The sequence below is a fragment of the Arachis hypogaea genome, chromosome 20 (assembly GCF_003086295.3).
Source record: "Arachis hypogaea cultivar Tifrunner chromosome 20, arahy.Tifrunner.gnm2.J5K5, whole genome shotgun sequence".
Classification (NCBI taxonomy): Eukaryota; Viridiplantae; Streptophyta; class Magnoliopsida; order Fabales; family Fabaceae; genus Arachis; species Arachis hypogaea.
The window spans coordinates 120869177-120884166 of NC_092055.1; the positions used below are offsets into that span (position 1 = coordinate 120869177).

General features: G+C 38.4%; 1 non-coding gene across 1 annotated transcript; it reads right to left on the reverse strand.

The window, feature by feature from the left end:
• Positions 1-14675: 14675 nt before the first annotated feature.
• Positions 14676-14779, reverse strand: LOC112787659 (small nucleolar RNA R71). Its single transcript, XR_003195060.1, has one exon. It is a non-coding gene; the product is annotated as a small nucleolar RNA R71 (small nucleolar RNA).
• Positions 14780-14990: the final 211 nt, after the last annotated feature.

The following is a 14990-nucleotide window of genomic DNA, read 5'->3' on the forward strand; positions in this document are numbered from 1 at the left end:
TATAAAAACAAAAATATTATAATTATTTTTTTATATGTTTTGTGTTGTTTTATAAATCGCATAATAAAATCTTTTCTTAGCTTTATCATAAAAGCAGTTTTTTTTAGACATGATCATAAAATCAAGTTCTATAACATGAAATTGTAGATATATAAATTATGTCAATTATACATAATAAAAACTAGGAAAATACATGAATGTATGCTAAATAAAAAGTAGTTAAAAAAAGAATTGACATCACCAAATCACATTATATTAATTTTGATAATTAAATTTATCAATTTCTTTTAAAAATTAAAGATTAATAAATGAATAGTTTAATTGTACTTTGAACACTAAATTATATATTCAAATAAAGTAGTGCGATGAGATATCAAGTAATTTTCAAATTTTATACAATTAATTAATCTGTATAGTAAAATATCTCAATTTAATTATTAAATTGGTAAAACTCGTCGTTATGTATAAAAATTAATAAATAGTGTAATTGTGTCAAAAATTTACATATTAAAGGAAGAAAATTAAAATGAGAGCGAAAATAAAATTTACACATAAATTAAAGATTCTGCATTACCATGCATTTATATGTAACAAACAAAACAGACCATTTTACATATAAAGAAATAAAGAATTTTTTTTTATCAAAATAAATATTATTTTCATTTCTAAATCGCCCTCCCTACAAATCTAAGTTAATGAATAACTTGAATCGTGAAAAGTAAAAAAGACGAACCATTTTTAGTCCTTTAGTAAATAGTAATAAAAGGAGACTCTTAAATTTATAATAGTTATGTCTACATAATTAATTAAGTATTATGAAAATTATTATTTATACACTAAATGACATTGATACTCGTATAAAAAAATGTTTGTTATTAATTAATAGTGTATTTATATTATTTTTTATTAATAAAATAAAAAAATATTTAATTATTAAAAATATTAATATTAAAATGTTATTTATTATAAAGATGTAGATGTAACAGAATTAAATTATTATTATTATCATCATTGAAAGTGAGAAATAAGGAAGCAAGACGTTTCGATCTGATGTGGATGAGTAACAGTTAGGACGTGTATGAAAGAACATCTTCAGCCAAATGGTGGGACTCATGTGAAAAGAAAACAATAATTTATTTACCAATCTCATTAGGTAATCAAGAAAGGTCCAGCCAACTCCTGCCAATACCTATTGGGCTGGACCCCAAAGCCCAACATATCAAAGACCCATATCCCAAATTACCACAATTTACCCTAATCACTAATTACCATTTACCTATTAACCTAACCCTTTCACTACCGCCGTCTACCTAGCCTTCCTCTCAACCCCGTCGTTGACCCTTCCTCAATGGTGGTATGACACATCGAAGCACCACCGTTCCACGCTGCCCCTTCTTCCTGACCAGTCCTAGTGAACGTCCCCAACCTGTGTCACGAGACAGGACCACGCCGCCTGCAACCTGAGAGTCCTCCACGGCAAGCCTAGACGCTTACGTCGCCGGTTCGGATCGTGTTACAACCTAGCTGTCATGAGGCCATCATCTACAAAAACTCATTGGGTCGTGTCGCCCTCTCCATCTTTCCACCGGTTCGCGCTGACTCCAGCACTTCCTCCAAGATGCGCCGTGCAATCTCTTCCTCGTCCACCTGCATTGCTGCTCTAACAGGTTAGTAAAAATTTATGGTTTTAGTAATTAGAGGATATTACTGATCTATTTAAGGTTCATATACTAGGTTTATATATTCATATAAGATGCTTTTTGAATTATTGGATGTTACTTTTATGTAATATTAGACGTTTATATTATATGAATTGTACTGAATTTACTATGATACTGGTTCGTTATGCTTTGCTGGAAGGCTCTTGCATACGTTAGTAATTATTTTTTTCTTAGTGAATTCACAATTACATGATAAAAACAGAATTATAATGTCGTTTGTTTTCTTTTTCCCAGATTAAAATTTGGTTTGAATGTGGTCAATTTAAATTTGAAGCATTAAGATCATGTATGGAGTAAATTTCCAGAGTTTGGAAGAAAAAATAGCTAGTTGTTATCCCCACAACTAAGAGTAATTTTTTGGAGTTCTGAATAATAAAAGCAGTTGTAATCTATATAACTAAGTAATTTTTTTAATGTGTTTTCAGTGGAGGTTTTTTGATTTTGTTGAATTAATGGATGTTTATTTGATTTTAACTATTCAATGTTTCTTATCAAGTAAATTGGATGTTAATTTTTCATATGGTTTGAGAGTTTTGAAAAAAAATTAGTTATAAGCTAGCTTAATTTTGCTTGAATTGAAATTAGATTTGAATTTAGTCATTTAAAGTGGTGGCATTAGGAGAGTAAATTTGCAGCTGCTTTTAATTTTTAGTTCCTTTTTTCTTTAATTTTTTAGATTTGCAGGAAGGTATTTTGTATGTTTTGTAATTTTTGATGTTTTTTGTGTTTCTTTTTCATAAAATTGGAGGTTTATTTTATTGAAATTGGATTTTTTTTAGGGATGGTATTATTGTTTTGATATTTTTTTTAGTGTCGGGTGTGTCCTAAATAGATGAGTCTTCTGTTTAAAACTTACTTGGATGTGTCTTCTATTGGATGTGATTTTAATGGATGTATCTTTTGTTTAGAACTTCGATGTTACTTTTCAAGACTTGTGGACTTTTCTTTTCTGTTGGACTTATTCGTGCATGTCTCTACTGAAACTCTTATTAGAATTTTTTTCTAATGTGGATGTGTCTTCTCAGTTAGGACATTGATGTGTCCTTTTGCTTTTGTTAATGCTTGAATATGTCTTTTGTTATAAGAGAGTGAAATTGTGACTGCTTGCACTAGGTATGAGAAGTTGGAAGCGAAGATGAAGGAAGCTACGGCTAACTTGGTCTCTCAAATCAGTCAGATAAAGGAACTAAAGCTCCATCTCAGGGAGCCTCATTAAGAGGTTGCTAGTAGGAAGAGTGCACTGACCTAGTTGATAACTGTTCCGAGGGTTACCTGAAATTGAAGGTCGATCTCGGGCAAGATCTGTGGTGGAGTCGGAGCTGTCGTGTCTGACCTGTTGGTCTTGGTGGTGCTGCAGATCCTTGATCACCGGAGGGTGGTGGTACCTACAAGAGACTCCGATTCTTAAGTTAGCATGGGTTTTAAGCAGGTATTTTGTGTAGAATTAGAGTATGAGTTATACCTGGGTGCTCCAGTGTATTTATAATGGTGTAGGTTGACCTTTCTGGATAAGATGAGTTAGTTATCTTATCTTATCTTCTGAGTGAAGTCATCTTATCTTTAAGGGAAACCGCCCTTATCTTTCTAGGCTTTGGTTGCCTTTAGATTGGGTTATGTTCCTTTATTTGGGCCTGCTTGGGCTCCTTGTAGCGTTCTGGCCGAACTCCTTGAGAGGAGGTTGGGTAATCCTGACCTGAAGAGGTCGGTCGACTTGTTTTCAATCAGCTCGAGTCGGGTAACTCGACGCAGGGTATGAACAGTGCCCCTGCTTGAGCTCGATTTTACTTTTAAGGTTGCGTCTTCGGACTTTGACCTTTTTTGGGGAAGTCGAGCTCGAGCATTTAGCCTTTTTGTCGATCTTCTTATAGCTCCTGCTGGCCTCCTTTGAATGCGGAGCGTTTTTCCTTTTCCCTTGTTTAATTACTGTGTGCGTTTGTGCTTCCTTGAGAATGTGCGGGGTTTTAAATGCTCATTAACTCCCTCCTTTTGCCGTTTCCCTTCTTTCCCTCTTTTCTTTTTACTTTGAATTTTCAAGTCTTATCTTTCAGTTTCTTGCTTCCTTTCTTTTCGCTTCTGCTTCACTTTGTTTCTCTCAACCCTTTGCGTTCCGTCGTTTCGCTTGGGGTGCTTCCTCCCCTTTGTTCGCTTCGACTCAAGGGTGCTTGGTCGCCACCGTTTCCTCCGAACCTTTTCCTCACACTCGTCTCTTCTTCCTCTACAGGTTGGTGCTCTCTCTTCCTTTTGTTATTTTCATTTAGTCGTTTTTTTATATGACTTCAGCTACTGCATGTGTTTTGAATCTTTGACCTTCTTAAGGAGTGAATTATGGTTATCTGAAAAAGCTTGCATCTTTTGTGCTTATCCCCGTGTTTCTTTTGCTATGATGTATGCCTGGTGACTTTTTCTTTTCTAGGGTTTTATTAGGTCCGTTCCTGCATCTTTTATTTCTGTGTGTCTTCGTTGCTGGGTTTATTACCCTATTTGCACCGTTTTTGATGAAGAAAGATTGTAGTCTTGATGGTCCTTGTTGATGATGATGAGATTTCTTGCTGCTTTGTGACGTTTACTAGGAGAGGATTGTTTGCGAGATGATTAGGGCATAGTCCGTTGGTTTCCTTCTTTTCTGGTTCCTGCCTTGTTACTGCCTCCAAAGGGTGCCCCTGGATTTTAGTGTGAATCCTGGAGTTTCCCTTTTGCTGTTGTATACTTTAGTCTAAGTTGTATCCATATTTGTCTGGGCTGATTTCTTGATTTGCCCGAGCTGTTTTGGTTAGTAACGCATTTTTCTTTTTCTTACTGTAGGACTAGTTGACTCATGTCTTCTCGCAAAAATATTGTCAAGACATCCTCCAAAGTCCCCGAGGGCATGTCTGACTGGCTGGACTACCTCATCCTGATGTGCATTTCAGTGGTTAACTCTGAATACTGCGTGGAGCTTAGAAAGCATCATCGGATCTGTAGTAGTAAGGATCAGGAGAAGAATTACGAGTTGGTAGCGCCTGACCTTGACGAGAGGATTTGCTTTTCTTCTCTGACCCAGGGGGAACGTCCCTTCTTTTTTGCTTATGACTACTTCTTTAGCCAAATGAACATTACCCTTCCTTTTACCTCTTTCGAGACCGATTTGTTGTATTCATGTAATGTAGCTCCGTCACAGCTCCATCCGAACTCCTGAGACTTTATTAAGATCTTTCAGTTGCTGTGCCAAGAATTGGATGTCAAGCCTTTTCAAACTCTCTTTCTTTATCTCTTTGTTTTGACCAAACCTGGGACTTCCAAAAAGAAAGCTTCTTGGGTTTCTTTCCGGTCTGTCCAAGGAAAGAAAGTGTTTTCTATGTATGAAGAGTCCTTTAGGGACTTTAAGAACTACTTTTTTAAGGTCCGAGCTGTTGAGGGAGCTCGACCATTTTTCTTAGAGCCAAATAATGAACCTGCCTTCCCCTTAAGTTGGCAAAAGAATGTTGTGGTGTCTAGATATTTATGGGAGATGCTTGATGAGATCGAGCAGGCTTTTGTGAATGTGTTGGAGGAGATTTGGGGGCAGCCCCCCCATCTCGACACAAAGAAATTCTTAGGGGACCCCTCCCTTGTTCGAGCTGAGCTGGGTAGTGGTCGACTTCTTTTTCCTTCACTTTTTTTTTTCAGTTTTGTAACTTGGTTTTGCCGTGTTTTTGTAGAGATGGTTAAGAATAATGATTCCACGAAGGCCTTTAAGAAGGCGAGGAAAGCCACAGCTGCCCAGAACATCTCGACTAAGGCTGCTAGGGAAGGATCTTCTCAGGTTCCTCCTAAAAAGCCGCCCTTGAGCACTTCTGGACTGAGGAGGGTGATTCCTACTCCTCAGGTCCATTTGGTTGATCCTCCCCAAACTTCTGCTGCTACCTCTTCTCCCACTGTCGGCCCTCCTCCAAAAAGATAGAGGACTGTTGAGCCTTTTAATTTGGACGCCCCTGATTTTGATGCTGTGGGGTTTGTCGATCATCAAATTGCTCCTTATAGTGTTGTTCCTACTGATGATGTATCCATTCTTCGTCATCTAGACTTCATTACCCGAAGCAGTATTAAGATGGCACACATGGGAGCAGCCTTATTCCGAACTGCCCAGGATTTTCCTGTTCATGCGACAAAGGCTTTTACGGAGGAGGCCAAGTCGTAATTCGACAGGATCAAGGGGTTGAAAGAGAAACTTGAGGTGAAGGTGGCAAAGCTGAAAAAAGAGTTGGAAGGTGAGAAGATTCGGGCTACTACTGCGGTGGCTTCTACAAATCTGGCTGAGGAGATGGCGCAGCAGCATAATGATAGCTATGTCCGGACTTATGGTGAGATGATAGAGCTCAGGGAGAGGTTGGAATCTGCTCGAGCTGATTATGCCGAGCTCCAAGGCCATCTCGTGGGCAGCGTGACTTCTGCCTATGAAAATTTGAAGGATCAGGTCCGAGTGCTCGCTCCTGAGCTTGACCTGTCTCTCTTCAGTTTGGACAATATTGTAGAAAATGGGAAGATCGTTCCTGCCCCGGATGAAGATGATGATGATGTAGATCCACCTCCTGTGCCATCCACCAAAGCTTTTGTTGCCCCAACTTCCCCAGTTCCTGAATCTGAGGTCGGCCGTCCCGAGTCTGATCCTTATGTTCAGATTCTGACTCGGCTGGATGGAATAGTTGATGCTGTCCCTCTTGCGACTCGTCTTCCTTCACCCTGAGATGCCGCCACTGGGGAGTCTTTGAATCCTTTGTAGCTTCTGTGTTGCTTTGGTATCTCATGGCCCGACTTTGTGGGTCTTTGAAACTCTGGATTTTTTGTAATTAGTAGTTCTTTTGACTTTGACATTTTAGTTGCTTTTATTAGCAACTTTCTTTTTTTAAAAAAAAACAAATGCTTTTGAACTCTTGAGGTCGACTCTCTGGTGGCCTTCTGAGTCTTTATTATAGTCGCTTTGTTTCTTCTTGACGTGTTTGTTTGCAGAATGTTGGTGCTTTTTGCCTTTGTGTTTGTTTATTTCCTGCTTTGGTCGAAGTGACCTTTTGAGGCTAGCCTTTGTTCGACTATTCTTTTTAGTGTTCTCATAGAACACTTGTGACTTGATTTTGGTGAGGTCGTGGCTTTCTTTGGGTCGAGCTGTGTCCCTTCTAGTGCACGCCTTCTGTTGGTTGGCTTCTTTTGTTGAATCTTTCGAGTTGTTTTCTAGTAATCCCCTTTTAGTTGAACCTCATCGGGTCTCTTTTTATGGATTTACTTTTTATTAACTTTGTCGCTTTTGATTGGCTTGGGCCGACTTCTTCATGTCGGTCCCTTCTTAGTTATTTCTAGTAATCCACTTTTGATAAGGGCTGATCAGGCCTCTTTCTGTGGATTACTTTTTATAACTTTGTCGCTTTGATCAGTCGGGTCTGACTTCTTCATGTCGTCCTGTGCCAAGTTATTTTTAACCATCCATTTTTTCTCAGACCACGTCAGGCCTCTTTCTATGGATCACTTTTTTATAACTTTTTTGTCACTTTGGTCAATTGGTCCGACTTCTTCATGTCGGTCCATCTCAAGTTATTTCTAGTAATCCATTTTTTAGTCAGGGCTGGCCAGGCCTCAGCTTATGGATTACTTTTTATAACTTTGTCGATTTTGTCGTGATCGGACGGTGAATTTGATCTTCACCTTGCCGACCTATAGCTTTGTCTTTGATCGAGCAGTGAATTTGGTTTTTACTTTTTGTCGATCTTTGTCGAAATTCGGACGATGAATTCGATTTTCATCGTGGTCGGGAGGTGAATTTGTTTTCACCTTGCCGACCTGTAGAGAGTCTTTGTAGAAGAAATCTGAAAAGTTTTATTCAAATAGAAAGTGGACATTTTTTCTGAAATATATATATATATGTGGGATTTTACCCTCTTAAGTTATGCAGTTTTGCAGATCTTAGCTTGGTGCCTCGTTAAAAAACCTTTTCAGGAAAAAGAGTGCACATTTGGCCTAAGATCCTTTATTACTTCCTAACTATAATACCTTCTTAGGTTGCAGGCGTGCCATGACCTTGGTAGCTCTCGCCCCTCGAGTTCAGACACCCTGTAGTAGCCTTTTCCCAATACTTCTGTGACTCAGTAGGGTCATTTCAAGTTAGCCGCCAGTTTTCCCTCTCCAGGTCGACTTGTTTCGATATCGTTTCGGATTAGGATGAGGTCGTTGTTGGCAAAACTTCGCTGTACTACCTTTTGATTGTACCTTAAGGCCATTCGAAGTTTTAACGCATCCTTCCTGATCCGAGCTCTTTCCCGTATTTCTGGAAGTAAGTTGAGCTCTTCCTTTTGAAGTCAGGGGTTGGCCTCTTCACTGTAGAAGATCGTTCTGGGGGACCCTTCTTCGACTTCCAGTGGGATCATTGCCTCCATTCCGTAAGCTAGTCGGAAGGGTGATTCCCTCATCGTGGAGTGTGGAGTTGTCCGATATACCCATAGGACTTGTAGGAGCTCTTCAGCCTAGACTCCCTTTGCATCCTGTAATCTCCATTTTAGCCTGGCTAAAATGACTTTATTGGCGGCTTCTGCCTGTCCATTAGCCTGGGGGTGTTCTACGGAAGTGAATTAGTGTTTTATTTTCAAATCGGCCACCAATTTTCTAAAGCCTGTGTCTGTGAATTGAGTGCTATTGTCTATGGTAATGGAGTAAGGAACCCCAAACCTTGTGACCATGTTTCTATATAGGAATTTTTGACTTCTTTGAGCAGTGACATTAATTAGGGGCTCTGCCTCAATCCATTTTGTGAAATAGTCTACCCCTACGATGAGGAACTTGACCTGTCCTGATCCTTGAGGGAAGGGCCCAAGGAGGTCAAGTCCCCATTTTGCAAATGGCCAGGGTGAGGTTACGCTAATGAGTTTCTCTGGTGGGGCAATGTGGAAATTAGCATGTTTCTGACATGGTGGACATGTCTTTACGAACTCTGTTGCTTCCCTTTGCAAAGTCGGCCAATAGAATCCGGCTCGGAGTACTTTTTTGGCAAGAGCTCGTGCTCCGAGATGGTTGCCACAGATGCCACTGTGTACTTCTTCTAAAACTTTCTTTGTGTTGGAAGTCTACACACATTTTAACAGTGGTATTGAAATCTCTCTCTTGTATAGAGTATTGTTTATGATGGTGTAGTATTGTGCCTCCCGTTTTAACCACTTCGCCTCTTTCTTATCTGTAGGGAGTGTTTCTGTTTTGAGGTAGTTAATTATGGGATTCATCCATCCTTGATCCAGACCTGTTATGGCTAGGACCTTTTCTTCTTCCGAGATTGACGGGTTCTGCAGTATTTCCTGGATGAGGCTTCTATTGTTGTCCCCTGATTTGGTGCTGGCTAGTTTTGAGAGTGCATCAGCTCGAGCATTCTGTTCCCGAGGTATGTAGCGGACCTCATATTTCCCGAGTTGTCCGAGTTGTTCCCTGGTTTTGTCCAAGTACTTTTTCATGGTGGGATCCTTGGCTTGGTAGCTCCCTACTATTTGTGAGGTGACTACTTGTGAGTCACTGAAGATGATAAGCTTTTGAGCTCTAACCTCCTTAGCCAGCTTCAAACCAGCTAGTAGTGCCTCATATTCAGTTTTGTGGCGTATAGTTGTATTTTTTAGGAGAGGGATATAGTTGTTGTATTTTTTAGGCTTCTTGCCGTATTGATCTTCTTTTTTCTTGGACTCTTTATCCTTATCCCGGGAGGAGTAGGAGAATCCGAATTTTGAGGTCTCTCCTAGCCGAGAGTTTTCCTCCATGTTGATGTACTTCTCAGCTCGTTCCTACACTTCATTCAGAGATGTTGGATGTTTCTTTGATATGGAGTGACTAAAAAGTCCTTCTCGCAGGCCATTGATGAGACCCATAATGGCTGCTTCCGTTGGTAGGCTTTGTATGTCTAGGCATACTTTGTTGAACCTCTCCATGTAGCTACGAAGACTCTCCTAATCTCCCTGCTTGATTCCTAAGAGGCTTGGGGCGTGTTTGGCTTTGTCCTTCTGGATGGAAAATCGGGCAAGAAATTTCTTGGCCAGGTCGTCAAAATTTGTGATGGATCTGGGGGGCAAAGTGTCGAACCACTTGATTGCTGTCTTTGTTAGTGTTGTTGGGAAGGCTTTGCATCGAATAGCATCTGAGGCGTCGGTGAGATACATTCTGCTTCTAAAATTGCTGAGATGATAGCTTGGATCTGATGTGCCGTCGTACGGGTTCATGTCGGGAACTTTGAAGTCTTTTGGGACTTTGGCTTTCATGATCTCTTTGGTGAATGGGTCTTGATCCTTGTGGGGGCTATCTTCATGACTGGATCGGGTAGTCTTGGTTTTGAGATCGGCTTCAAGTTTTAGGAGCTTGTCCTCTAATTCTCGGCGTCGCCTAGTTTTCCTTCGTAGGTCCCTCTCGGCTTCCCTTTGCTGCTCGGCCTCTTTTTCAAGCTGTTTGAGACGATCTTGTTGAGCTTGAAGCGCCTCCATGATTTTTGTGCTTGGTGAATTCTTGTCTTTGTTTGGCTGAGAAGTATCGTTTGGTGTGATGTCCGCGTTCTTATGTGGCGTTCTATTCTCTAAATCAGAATTGTGGTCATTGTCCAGGTTGTCTGCCATGATGATTGGATGACTTCCAGGTCTCCCGGCAACGGCGCCAATGTTCCGAGGGTTACCTGAAACTGAAGGTCGATCTCGGGCAAGATCTGCAGTGGGGGTCGGAGCTATCGTGTCCCACCTGTTGGTCTTGGTGGTGCTACGGATCCTTGATCACCGGAGGGTGGTGGTACCTGCAAGAGACTCCGATGCTTAAGTTAGTATGGGTTTTAAGCAGGTATTTTGTGTAGAATTAGAGTATGAGTTATACCTGGGTGCTCCAATGTATTTATAATGGTGTAGGTTGACCTTTCCGGATAAGATAAGTTAGTTATCTTATCTTATCTTCTGAGTGAAATCATCTTATCTTTAAGAGGAACCGCCCTTATCTTTCTAGGCTTTGGTTGCCTTTAGATTGGGCTATGTTCCTTTATTTGGGCCTGCTTGGACTCCTTGTAGCGTTCTGGCCGAACTCCTTGAGAGGAGGTTGGGTAATCTTGACCTGAAGAGATCGGTCAACTTGTCTTCAATTAGCTCGGGTCGGGTAACGCGACCCAGGGTATGAACAATAACACTTATTGATGCTAAGCTTAAACAAAAAATTTAACTTTTATTTTTATGCATATGTTTATTTCGGTCAAACCTTGATGATTACCTTTGGGAGTTTAGGTGGTTTAATTAGATATTCATCAATAAATTTTCTAAGTTTATATGAATGTGCACATGATTTTTTCAAGCTATTCAATTTCTTTATAGACATATTAACATGAGTATAAGTTTAATTTTTGTTACATATATTTGGTTATAGTAATCATATAACTATAAATTTATCATCATGCTGAGATACTGATGAGCGGATATTTTATACGCTTTTTGGCATCATTTTCATATAGTTTTTATTATGTTTTGTTTAAGTTTTATTATATTTTCATAGGTTTTAGTGAAAAATTCATATTTTTGGATTCTACTTTGAGTTGTTATATTTTATGATAATTTCAGGTATTTTTGGGCTGAAATTGAGGAGTTTTGGCAAAGTTTGATTCACAGATAGAGAAAGGACTGCAGATGCTGTCAGATTCTGACCTTCATGCACTCAAAGGAATATTTCTGGAGCTACAGAAGTCCGAATGGCGCGCTCTCAATGGGTATGGAAAGCTAACATCCAGGACTTTCCAGAAATATATAATAGTCTATACTTTTCTTTAAAAATGAAGCCCCAAAACTGGCGTTCACCGCCAGCCACCAACCCCATTCCTGGCATCCAACGCCCAAAAGGGAGCAGCTGGCGTCCAACGCCCAAAAGGGAGCATCTGGCGTACAACGCCCATTCTGGAGTCCCAAGCTGGTGTCCAATGCCCAGATCGAGTACCAACTCGTGGCTTCAGTCAAGCTCAGCCCAAACACTCACCAAGTGGGTCCGAAAAGTGGATTTTCGCACTACAAGACTAGTTTATCTTATTTCTGTAATTCTTAGCTATCAGATTAGTATATATAGAACAAGGATCACCCTTGTTAAGAGGACCATATGCCATTTTTTTGAATACATTACTATTTTCTGTAAAGTATGAGTCACTAACCTCCTAGGTTAAGGTTAGGAGCTCTGCTGATTCTTATGGATTAATAATATCAGTATTCTATTTCAATCTATGCTTGATTCCATTCTAAGATGTATCTTCGTTCTTCATCCTAATGAATTGGGAATGTAACTTGACCGTCATCCCTATTCACATGGGTTCTTGCGAGTCCTTGACGAGATAGTACTAAACCACAAGCTTGATTATACATCTCTTAGACGGCTAATCCACGACTTCGTTGGGTACTTGGAGACATCAGTGCAGCCAAGGTACGGGGCGATTAGGGCCTCTATGGTATACGCTAGAACCAAGATACATCATTCTCTGATCTGGAAGATTCGACCTTGTCTGTGGCGCTTTGAGTATGATCACCAAGGGAATGGACTGTAGGAGCTTTACCCCGTTCATATTGGATGACCGCTGACCCAGCGTTTGATCTGAAGCAGAGGAGATTAATGACCGCTGACCTGGCGTTAATCATTTACAGCCTGCCATGGAATGAATCAATCAGAAGTTGGAGTAGATGGTGAGAAAAGTTGATCTAGAAGGAAGAAGCATCTCCGAAGCCTCAACCATTCTCTCATCACTGATTTCACACCTATCTAGTAATGTTTTATTTATTTATTCTGTTTTATGCATTTTTTTGTGACAACTATCATCTTTTCGAATCACCTGACTAAGATCTACAAGATAGCCATTGCTTGTTCAAACCAAAAATCTCCGTGAGATCGACCCTCACTCACCTGAGGTATTACTTGGACGACCCGGTGCACTTGTCGGTCTATCTGTGCGAATATTGCGGAGTCAATTTCGTGCACCAAGTTTTTGGCGCCGTTGCCGGGGATGGTTTGATTTTGACAAACTACCGGATTATCTTGTTGCTTAGATTAGGTACTTTTTATTATTTTGTTTTGTGTCTTTTGTTTTCTTTTCAAAAAAGTTTCAAAACTTTTTCTTTTCTTTATTAATCTTTGCCTTTTGTTTGCGTCTTTTGTTCTTGTTCTTGCTAAAAGTTTCAAACTTCTTGTTTTCTTTTTCAAAAAATTTTCAAAATTTGTTACTTTTGTGTAAATCTAGTGTCAATTTTTAAGTTTGGTATCCTTTGTGTGTTCTTTATTTTCTTTAAACTTTCAAATTGTTCTTGAGTGTTCTTCTTGGTATTCAAGTTGTTCTTGTTCCTTTTCTGGTTTTGATCTTAAAATTTTTATGTTTGGTGTATTTTAGTTGTTTGTCTTTAAAATTTTGAAAAAGTTAGTGTCTTTAATCTAAAAATTTTAAATTTTGTGTCTTTTAGTTGTTTTTCTCTTTCTTCATTAATTCGAATATATATATATATATATATATATATATATATATATATATATATATATATATATATATATATATATCTTTTCTATCTTTATTCAAAAATTTTGAAAATCTTGTTCCTTTTCTTATCTTAATTTTAAAAATTTTAAAGTTTGGTGTTTTCTTGTCAGTAAAGTCAAATTTCAAATATTATCTTTTTAATTTTTTTTCTTTTAATTTGATTCTTTACTGTCTTATCTTTCTTTTAAATTTTAAAATTCAAAACTTTTCCAAATCTCTATCTTATCTTTTTATCTCTCTTTAAATTTCAAAAAATCCTATCTTATCTTATTTCAAATTCAAATTTTAAAACTCAATTTCAAAATTTAAAATTTAAAAATTCAAATTTCAAATTTCAAAATTAAATCTCTTTCAAAAATCAAATTTCAAATCTTTTTAAATCTTACTATCTTTTCAAATCTTTTTCAAATCTTCACCATATCTTATCTTTTCAACTTATCTTATCTTGTTTCAATTTCAAAATTTTTAAAATCAAATCTTTTTCAAATCTCCTATCTTATCGTATTTTCAAATCTTTCTTAATTAGTTACTTGTTTTCTCTTCTCTCTTTTTCAAAACTTCCTAACTAATTTCTCTCTCTTCTATTTTCGAAAATTTCTCACCTCTTTCTGTCTCTTCTTTTTCGAAAATCATCTTTCAATTTTCAATTCTTTTTAGTTAATTAGCTTTTAATTTCTTTTTTGTTTTTCGAATTCAATAAATAAATAAAATAAAAATAAAAATATTTTAGTTCTAGTTTCCCTTTTTACTTCTTAATAGTCAAATTCTTCTACCCCTAATATTTGAATTCTTCCTCTCATTCCTCTACCCTCATTCTTCTTTCTTCTTCACATCTCACAGGAAGTTCTCTATTCTTTGACATAGAAACCTCCATTCTCTTTTCTTTCTTGTTTTCTTTTTTTTTTATGAGCAGGAATAGAGATAAAGAACCTCTCTTTGGTCCTGATCCTGAACCTGAGAGGACTCTAAGGAAGCGTTTACAACAAGTTAAAGCACAACACTCCGGAAGAGACCTCACAGAACTTTTTGAACAAAAAACTGAAAATACAAACATGGCAGCCGATCAGAATAATAGAGGAGATGCAAGGAAGGTTCTTGGTGACTTTACTGCACTAACTTCTGACTTCTATAGAAGAAGTATCTCCATAACTGCCATTAGAGCAAATAACTTTGAGCTTAAGCCTCAGTTAGTCTCTCTAATGCAACAAAATTGTAAATTCCATGGACTTTCACTGAAAGATCCACATCAATTTCTATCTGAATTCTTACAAATCTGTGATACTGTTAAGACCAATGGAGTGGATCCTGAGGTCTACAGGCTTATGCTTTTCCCTTTTGCTGTTAGAGATAGAGCTAGGATATGGTTAGATTCTCAACCTAAGAAAAGCCTAGACTCTTGGAAAAAGTTGGTCAATACTTTCTTGGCCAAGTTCTTTCCACCTCAAAAAATGAGCAAGCTCAGGGTGGAAGTTCAAATCTTCAAACAAAAAGATGGTGAATCCCTCTATGAAGCTTGGGAAGGATACAAGCAACTGATCAGGAGATGTTCTCCTGACATGCTCTCAGAATGGACTATCTTAGGTATTTTCTATGATGGTCTATCTGAGATGTCCAAGATGTCATTGGACCATTCTGTTGGTGGATCACTCCACTTGAAGAAAATGCCCGAAGAGGCACAGGAACTCATTGAAATGGTTGCAAACAACCAATTCATGTACACTTCTGAGAAAAACCCTATGAACAATGGGGTAGCTCAGAAGAAATGAGTC